The sequence below is a fragment of the Mus musculus genome, chromosome 10 (genome assembly GCF_000001635.26).
Source record: "Mus musculus strain C57BL/6J chromosome 10, GRCm38.p6 C57BL/6J".
NCBI classification, from domain to species: domain Eukaryota; kingdom Metazoa; phylum Chordata; class Mammalia; order Rodentia; family Muridae; genus Mus; species Mus musculus.
In genome coordinates, this window is record NC_000076.6 from 44,377,617 (window position 1) to 44,387,647 (window position 10,031).

A 10,031-nucleotide genomic window follows, 5' to 3' on the forward strand; every position below is an offset into this window, starting at 1 on the left:
AGTACTTAGAGGGGCGAATAGGATTATATATTTGAAAAAATAAAAGTCAGATATGAAGTATTTTTGTTGGGTATGAGGCTCATTTCCACCCAATGGCACTGTGCACATAAGGAAGCCGGCTCTCTCCGTGTCAGGCAAGTTGGGGCCCATGTGGTGCCTTCATTGCAAGGAAGAGGGCTCATTGGTTCAGAACCAACCTTAGGCAGCAGGTGTTCAGGGCTGGGGTGTCAGAGTTTCAGCTTTGATTTTTCTATGAACTGGCTGGGTTATTAAAGTGTTGACCCTGTTCTCTTGTTTAAGAACTGGTTTCATTTCTAATGACACAGCAACCATCGAGCCATTCCTTGATTTAGTCACTAGAACCAAAACTGAAGTGTGGCTGGTTTCGTGTTGTTTTTATAGCAGTTAGTACAGAGAACAACAGGCTCCTGTGAAAACAGATGTATTGCTATCTCTCTCCATCTGCTGCCTCCCAGACTCCCAGCCGGGCTCTGCCAGAGCCCGAGCCTCAGCTTCGGTTCTTGTGAGAGAGGCTACCTTGAGGACAAGAACCTGGCTGCTCTTTCCAGGGCTAGGGGCACCTTTATTTTTCTCCTCTTCCTCCTCTCCCTCTCCTCCCCCTCCTCCTCCTCTTCTCCTTACTCCTCCTCCTCCTCCTCCTTCTTCTTGAAAAGGAGCTTTGCATCTTCCCAGGCATTTTACAGTTTGGAACGGAGTATCAGAGAGAGACCCTTGTTGCCCATTATGAACCCAGGAGGTTCTTCGTTTGATGGGCCTCTTTTAATATGAAGGTCTCATAACGCTGAACTAGAGTTTTTAGTTCTCTTGGGGGAAATCATCGTGTTAATTATAATGCTAAACTCCTCATAGTGAAGTCATACTCTCCTCACAGAAACCTAATCTTTGACAGTGTGTCTAGAATCAGATATAAAAGTGAGTGTTTACAAATAAAGGAACAGCAGTGGGCTAAGGCGGTAGGTAAATTAGCAAAGTGCTCACCCAGCACGTGACAGGCCTGGGGTTTGTCCCCAGCATTGACTAAACCAGGCATGGTGGTTCAAGCCTGTAATCCTGGTGTTGAAAGGCCATCCTTAGCTACAGACTGAGTTTGAGACCAGCCTCCGGGACATGGATCCTCTAAATTAATTAATTATATAATTTTAATTAAAAATTAAAATCCCCAAAGAAAACCAAAAACAAACAACAACATAAACCAACCCATAAACATAAACATTGATTCTTATATGTCTTCAGATTTAAGAATTACAGAACATAGAACACTGAGCTAACTCCCATGGAATAGTCAGGTTCCCTTGTGTATAAAATACAGTTAACAGGAAATGCCTCATAGGACAATAGAAGAGTTTATGTGAACAAGTAACATACAAAATGCTTGAGAAAGCACCTGGCAGTTTGTACCCCATAAATGCTGGTTGTTCTAGGCAGAGGATGTAACTCAGTTGGTATGTGCTTGCTTGGCATTCATAAAGCTCTGGGTTCCATTCCCAGCACCACATAAAACAAGGTGCTATGGCTTCTTCTACCTGTGATCCCGTTTTGGGAGGCTCTGTAGCCGAGGCCAAGTTTAAGGCCAACTTGGCATACATGAGACCCTGTCTTGAAAAACCAAACAAATCCATAACGTTTGGTTGTCATTGTCCTTGCTTCATGTTCTTGTCAACTACATGTTGAATATCCTCACCTCACTCCCAAAATACACTGACACACACAGACACAGATACACACAAACACACACATACACACAGATACACTCTCACACACTCACACAGATATACACAGTGACACACACAGACACACTAACACACATTCACATACATGCACACTGATACACAGATACTGACACACATACACACTGACACACACACACACATAGAGATACACTCAAACAGACATACTCACACAGAGACACACAAACACTCTCACAAACACACACACACACACACACACACACACACACACACCACCACCACCACCACCTCAGTCTCCTTCAGTGTCTGCCTACCCTCCATCATCTTCAGTTTTTCCTGCAACCTTTGATCTCAAGCTGTCCTCTGAAGTCTGTGTCTGTCCGACCTGACAGATGAGGCTAAGCCTGGCCCTCTTGCAAGCTGGCCTGTGCCAGAGTTGTCTAGGCAATGTTTGTTGCTTTTTAATGATAAGTATAACTTCTGGGGAGTGCTAATTTTAAAAACTTTTTAAAGGTCAATGCCATACTTCTGTTGAGCCAGCTCACCTGGAGATTGGCTTTAGTGATGGGATTCTCTGCTTTGGCTCTGCTATGCTGTTCTCAAGCCCACACACTGGACCTTCTTGGTCCAGTTGTCCATGTTTCCATAGTTGACCAAATTGTTTACCCTAATTCCCCCACAGTTAAGAAAATTCTGTGACATTGTCAAGAAAGCCATTGTCCATTTAAAAGGTCATTCATCTTTTTAAAGGTCTCGTTCATCTCATTCATCTTTTTCTCTCATTCATCTTCCATTGGTATTTTCTGCCTGTGTTCACTGTCTGCGCAACAGCGTGGCTGTTCAGCGCTCTCCATATGGACCTTTGATCCCTCCCAGATTGCAGATTTCTGGAGACCAAAGCCAGAGAGCTTGGTACCACTCCTGAGGTGAAGGGCAGAACGGGCGCAGCCTGTCTGAGGACTCTCGAGAGGGTTCTGCCAAGCACATGGCTCTCTACTTTTCTCCTCTGTTATTTCCAGAAAGTCTCACAAACTCCTTCCATCTCAATTCGGGCCTTCTTCAACAAGCAGAGACAGATTTAAGGTGAGGGACTTCTCCGGCTGGCCCTGCAGCCGGGGTCTGAAAGTGACGTGTCAGGCAGGGGTTGGGGCGTGGTTGGCCTCCACCCTCGGCTGGAAAAGGACATTTTTTTTTTTCAAGGAGAAGGTCTTGTCTCTGTGTCTACCTCATCGCAATCCTCTTTGTCTGGTTTCTTCCTCCTACCCAGTCTCCTTTGCCTGCCTTCCCCTTTCCCTGACTGACTTCCAGGCTACCCCTCCCCCAGCCTGTCTTCGTGCCTTCCTCCTTACACTCGCCTGATCCTCTGTGCGTCTGGTCGGTTTCTGTTCCCTCTTGTTCTTTTTCTTTCACTTTCCGCCGCCCACCCGTCATTTTTAACAGTGTCATCATGACTTACAGTGTGGGAACATGGAACTCAGCGTCTCCCACATTACACAGCCATCTCCGGATTCCATGTGACCAGCACTCTTGCCCTTCGCTATGAGGGCAGAATTGATGCCCCACCACTTCCCAGCTGCCAAGGCCCAACTCTCTCTGAGTCTCTGCTTCCTGCTCACTGCAGAGGAGGGCAAGGCTAGAGCGGGAGGATGGGGCAGCTGCTCGTACAACTGCGAGCGGAGGTTTCTAGTACTGACATATATGACTATCTTCATAATCGACAGAGCTCAGCTGAAACATCCAAGTCAAACGAATAGCAGGGTCTCAGTCATACACAGAAAGCACTCTTCCCTTTTTCTTCCCTCAGCCCCACACATGCAGGCTTGTGCAATCAGTTCTTATATAAAGATCTGCTTGAAGTCAGGCCTGGGGTTTCTCGGAGGCATTATACCCCCCTTTCAAAGGTCAGGGTTCACTCAGAGCAGCTAGAGTAACCTGGATGTTAAGAGTTGGGAGGGGAGGCACCTCGAGGTTTCCGGGAATAGGACCTTCTTAGACTCTGTTTCACAATGCAAAGAATGGTTTGTATGTCTCACATGCAAACCAGATTTGTTGATCTGAGTGGCAATGTCCCTTTGCAACTGTGACCAAGGATGGAAATTAAGCCTGTCTCTGTCTCAGAGGCTGGGCTTCTGCCAAGCACTCCGTTTACTGCTGGTTTGCTACCTTAACCCTTGGCAGCAGCCCGGGGCTCTGCTTGCAGCCAGCACCCAGCCAACACAGTGAAAGTGATCTTTGCATTGAGCTGTCTGCCTACAGGTCTCTACAGGCATCTCCTGCCCTGGCCTGTCTGCAGAGCCAGAGAGGCTGGCTGACAGGAAAGTGAGCCAAGGCTCCTGGCAACGTTCCAAGTCCCAGAAAGGAACTGCACCTAATCCAGCATCCTCTTCCTTTTTTTTTTTTTTTTTTTTTTTTTTCAGGTGCAAGTGGTTAAAATTCACAGTCATGGTTCCACTGAGTGGAGAAGCTTCACTCCCAACACAGCAGGGCCGGTCCGGCGCTGGGGCCCAGTTAAAGGTGATTAAGCTGTTTAGAACAGAACGGATGCTCAAAAAAGGGGCCTCCAGCCACGTTCCTCTCTGTTCTGCTGTAGGATGCTGGACACAAAGGCCCTCGGCAGCTGCCACCCCTCAGTCTCGAACTTGCCTAGAACCCTGAGCAGAGACATAGTCGGTTCACTATCCGGTACCGACCGGTTCTGGTATTCTGTGACAGTGGTAAGCGAAACGAAGCCACCTCCCATGGGCGCACCCTCCCACGACACCTGCAAGAGAGCAGCCACAAAGCATGAGGCTGCTGGTCCGTAAAGACCTCGAAGTGGCCTCAGAGGCCCAGTTCGGGTACTGAGAAAGTATTGATGTTTATGGACTATGCAAAGATGGTCTGAAGAAAAGGGAAAATACAGCAGAGATCTTCCTACATAGGAATGCAGTTTCAAAACACAATTTGAAAAGAACTATTTCTAGGGGCTGAAGAGGTGGCTCAGCAGTTAAGAACACTGGGAGCAACTCCAGAAGACCCAGGTTCAATTCTCAGTGCCCACATGGCAGCTCACAACTGTTTATAACTCCAGGTCCAGGAGATCAAACACCCTTCCAAATACATAATGTAGGCAAAACACCAATGCACATAAAATTGAAAGAAAGAAAGAAAGAAAGAAAGAAAGAAGGAAAGAGAGAGAGAGAGAGAGAAAGAGAAAGAAAGAGAGAAAGAGAAAGAGAGAAAGAGAGAAAGAAGAAAATAAATCCGGGTAACGGTGGCACATGCCCTTAATCCCAGCACTCGGGAGGTAGAGGCAGGGGAATCTCTGTAAATTTCAGAATAGCCAGAGCTGCACAGAGAAACCCTGACTCAAAAAAAAAAAAAAAAAAAAAAAAAAAAAAGAAAGAAAAAAAAAAGAAAAAGAAAAGAAAAAGGAAAAGGAAAAGGAAGGAAGGGAGGAGGAAGCGGAGGGGAACTAGTTCTATAAAACCGTAGCTTTCATCCGTATTCACTAAAGGGCAGCAGTCTACCACTCCAGGCTGCCTTATATCAGAACTAAATGTGTAATGCTGCCCAGGCTGAGTACTCACCTTAGGGTCCTTTTAACTGGTTTTGAAAGTTTCAAAGCTGAACTTCCTAAGGGCTTTGCCCTAGACCTATCGATACACATGGAAATGTAAGGGGGAAAAATCCTTTAACCTCCATATATATACACATACATACATATTAATCTGAAAAAAAAAGGAGAAATTGAGATGTAATAGTAGAGGCAGGACTAGCAGTAACTGACTAATACTTACTATGCTCATATGCGGTATGAGTGTAAACGTCATACACACGCAGTGTCAGGTTTTTTAAATTCGATTGTATGACTGAAATGCTTGGTAGAACTTCTGCTTCTGGCCAGGATGGGATAATCGACCCAATGTGTCTTCCTTCCTGCAATAACCTCCAGGAGGAAAGCAGACAGAACACACAAAGCGCTTGTTTTCACAACAGCAGACCTCAGGCAGTACAGAGCAGTGCTCCCTGAGAACCGGGAAACAAACGAGGGGCCCTGGGCTTGCCTTCACCTGCTAGACCGCACTCGGGTTGCTTAATAAGTGGGAACTGTGTTTTGTTCTTAACGTTTGGCACCCTTTTTCTAACTGGGTTGTAAAGTCTTTGAGAACAGAGGCTCCCTGTCCTGGACAGCACACCCCTAGTCTATGATGCAGTTGTCACATGTTGCTTGCTGAATAGACACTCACCGGATAAAAACCTGAGGCTCTCCTGGGGTGCGATGTGGTAAGTTCAGAACTGACGGGATGTTGGAGCTCCGTGTATCATAGACTGTGTCGTCTGCTACATAGATTGTGTAGTCCTCATTTCACAGAGAACGGGACAGGTCCGAACAGCACAATGGCTTGTCAAAGCCACATGGCTCCTCAGTGGTGAGAATTGGTAGGCTTGTTCCTCTCTATAAACCAGTACTCAAGAAGTTAGCAAGGCAGAGCCTCAAGCTGCACAGTGCCTTTCTTTAGGATGCTGGCTGCATTATCCACAGATCAACGGTATGGTGTAGCACCACAAGTTCAGGGGCAGACAGGTCCTGAGAATTACTGTGGACAGGATGCTGTTAGAGTTTAGATCCAAGACATGTGTTGAAGGATTGGTCCCCAGGCTGTGGTATTGGGAGATAGTGACTGAGGTAGGCATCTGAGAAGTGAGGCCTGATGGGAGGTCTTTAGATAACTGGGAGCATGTGTTTGAAGGCAACTGTGGGACTCCATTCCTTCTGCCTTCTTACTTCCCTACCGTGAGTGAACGGCTTTGTCTGCCATGCATTCTCTGCCGTGATGTGCTTCCTTTCGACAAAAGCAATAGGGCCAGTAAGTTATAGACTGAAACTTGAAAGCTATGAGCCAAACAGACCCCTCTCTTTTTGTAAGCTTATTACTTCAGGCATACGTTCCAGTCATGGAAAGCTGATGATCACAGCCAGCTAAGGTTAAAGGGTTAGCCAGACTCTGCTCAGTTCTAGTAAGATGTTGAAGGAACTAGTAAGTAAGCTGAGAACGAAGGCCAGAGGGAAGCTATTTCTAAAATGAGCCCAGAGACTCCTGGGGACTTAGAAGGAGAAGTTGGACTTCTAACAAGGCTAAGCCTTTCCTAGAAACTTTAAAAGAACCAAAAACACACAGAGTGATCAAAGCCTTAAATGCCTTTCCTTGGCTGGTCATTGCGCTCAGCACAGCCCTGTGGGCTGTATGGTTCTTCTGGGAGCTGGGAAGGGTGGGATCATACAGAGAAGTTCATGTGGCAACCCTACCCATTGTCTCAACACTTGGCTGGGCTATCTCTGGAAGTCTACATAGAGGAGTAGTGCCCGAGGCCAGGCCAGCTTGCTTGTCAGAGCTGGAGCACCCTCAGACCATAAGATGTGTTCTGGCATGGAAAGAACTGCCTACTCTGTATGGAAAGTCGCTGATAGCGTGTTCCCATGAGGCTGAAGCGAAATCTGTGGATCAGTTTTGAGCACTCTCTGAGGCCTGGTTCACATTCAGGCCTTCTCAGCCCCCCTACTGCTCAAAAGGATTTATCCCAGTGTATGCTAGGAACTGAAAGCTGTCGCCAAACCCTTCCCTTTGGGTTTATTCTGAATTCAAACCATTGCCAACTCCTCCAAGTCCTTGAAAGGCAGCCTGGTTCTTTCTAAGCACTTTTCCAATGGCTCAAAACTTCTAAGACATGTCTTGATGTTCTGAGATTCTGTCCTGTGCAGGGAGCAGAGTAATGCTACGGTGACGACCCAGCCAAGGTGTGGGGGACCTGGGGATGAAGTTTCTTGCTTGGCTGTTGTTTCAAGATTTGTATTTTTTATTTTACAGTGACATTTGGACTTTGCCTCACAAAAGAATCCAAAAAGTCTCAAAGCAAATGATGATTTAAATGTGGCTGTGGACGATCCTTGATCCTTGAAACCCCACACAATTCCTTTAGGAAGGAATCTAGCAAGAGAGCCCACAGCTTAAAGGGAGTCCTCTAAGCAAGAATTGCTCTTTGAGTCCTACCCAGCTGGCTCAGAGCCCAGCTTGGGAAGGGGTCTTTGGACAAACCTGGCACCCAGGATTGGACCCAGCAGTCTGTGCTTAATTGGGTTTTACTCCCTGGCACCAGCAGTGACTCACGAAGCAGAAGCCACTGTGCAGGAGAAAGTCAGGTTACTGGCAGCAGAGACGGCTTTCTGTGCACCGAATAGACTGGGCAGTCCAGAGCTGTTGTTAGTCTCCAGTTTATAACCCAGGAAAAGGTAGCACTGAGTCACTGTCTTGCTCGTTTGTCTTTTTGTTTTTAGTTTGAAGTACTCAGGACTAACTGAGCACTGGGTTCGATCTAAAGGACTGAAAAACAAACAAATAAACTAGTTATTAATAATAAAGGCCTATGTATTTTATTCTCTCAGGTGCCGGCAGTCACAGGGCCAATCAGAAATACACTGGGCTCAAGATGTAAACATGATGTCCTCTGGATCAACATGAAGCTCTGCACTGGACTCTGTGCTCTGGGACAAATAAGCCCTGCTTTCTCCATGGGGCTCCTTGTGGGCTGCTCTTCTTTGTGGGTCTTAGCCTAAACCCATCTGCTCAACCCTTGCCTGTTTCAGTATCCCTGCACAGCACTGCTGACCTTCCTGGAGGGCCTATGGATTCCTCCCACCAGACCAAACTCACCCCAGCATGGACACATATAGGTGGTTTTCTCTGCTCTTGGTGGTCCCCTTGTGTGCCACCCCCCCACACACAAATGCACACACTCCCACACTATGGGTCAAAAGCCCAGCCCAGCAGGGGCTTGTAGGTACCTTTCTTTCCTGGAGAGTCTGCTGCCCACACTCATCTTTGCTTCCTTTAGACTGCCCAGCTTCTTCACCCACTCCCCAAACCCTCTTGATCAACTCGCTACCTCCCCTTACTGGCAAGTCTCCTTCAGGAGTTCTAGGCCCCTCCCAAGTTTATAAGAATCCCCAAGGTTTCCCTAGTCACAGGACAGTCTTGTACATACTGGAGAAATGCACTAACCTCGTCACTATTCCTGTACAGGGTTGGTTTGTCCACTCCTGTCCCTACAATGGATACATAAGGTGATGATGGAGCATGGACCCATGTCTCCCCTGTGGACTTACTATACCTGTAATGGGCTTTGTTCCTGTGACTGGGTTGTATTTTACAGCATGTCTGACTACCTATAAGAAAAAGAGACTGAACTGGGTGGTGGTAACTCACACTTTTAATCCTAGCACTCAGGGAAGCAAAAGCAGATGGGTCTCTTTGAGTTCAAGGCCAGTCTGGTCTACAAAGCTAGTTCTAGGACAGTCAAGGCTACACAAAGAAACCCTGTCTCAAAAAACCAAAATTTTTAAAAAGGAAGAAAAAAAGGAAGGAAGGAAGGAAGGAAGGAAGGAAGGAAGGAAGGAAGGAAGGAAGGAAGGAAGAGGAGAGAGAAAGAAACTGTTCTGATGGGCCTGACCTAATTATACTGTGGACCTCAACCAGGAATGACAGGGAACCAGATTCTACAAACAAGAAACTACAAGTGTATTTCCTCCCCAATCCCTCCAGACAAACTCTCTGGCCATTTTATGGAAGAGAGGAAAGGACCAAGCCATCAGTCTTTGGACTTCATAGGACAGAGAACTAATACAAAGTGGTTTTGTTGTTGTTGTTGTTGTTGCTGCTGCTGCTACTGTTTTGTTTGTCTTTTAAGTCACTAGGTTTCTGGTGATGAGTTGTGGAGCAGTAATACCACTACATATTCTATCATACTGTAGTTATGAACTGTTTTCCTTTAGACAGAGTCTCACTGTACAGCCCAGGCTGACTTCCATCTTGTAATCCCCTCAGCTTTCTGAGGGCTGAAATTACTGGCGTGTGTCACCACATCCACCTGGTTTTAAAAACGTTTTCCTGGTCCCTGAGTCTTAGTATGGCCTTGGTAGGCTGCAGATTTCTAGAAAGTTGGAAGAAAGTTGGCCACCGGGTTCCCTGTGGGTGTCGTGTATCAGCTCGAGGAGGTCTGCCTGAGGTCAAGTTGAACTGGGCCTTTCTGGGCCTGCTATTTTCAGCTTTCTCCTTCCTCAGGGGCTCCTCACTCGTAGTAAGAGCAATGCGTACAGGACCTCATGCAGAGGGCAAGGGTAGGAGGAGGTGATGGTGAACAGAAGGTTGGTAAAGAGCAAGAGAAAGGAAATCACCCCATGTGGTGGAACCAGATCCTTGGGTGTGTAGGGGGCAGGGGTGGCCCTCATGATCTTTGAAGGCTGCTGAGGCTTGCTTCAGGGCAAAAGCCAGGAAAAAAAAAATG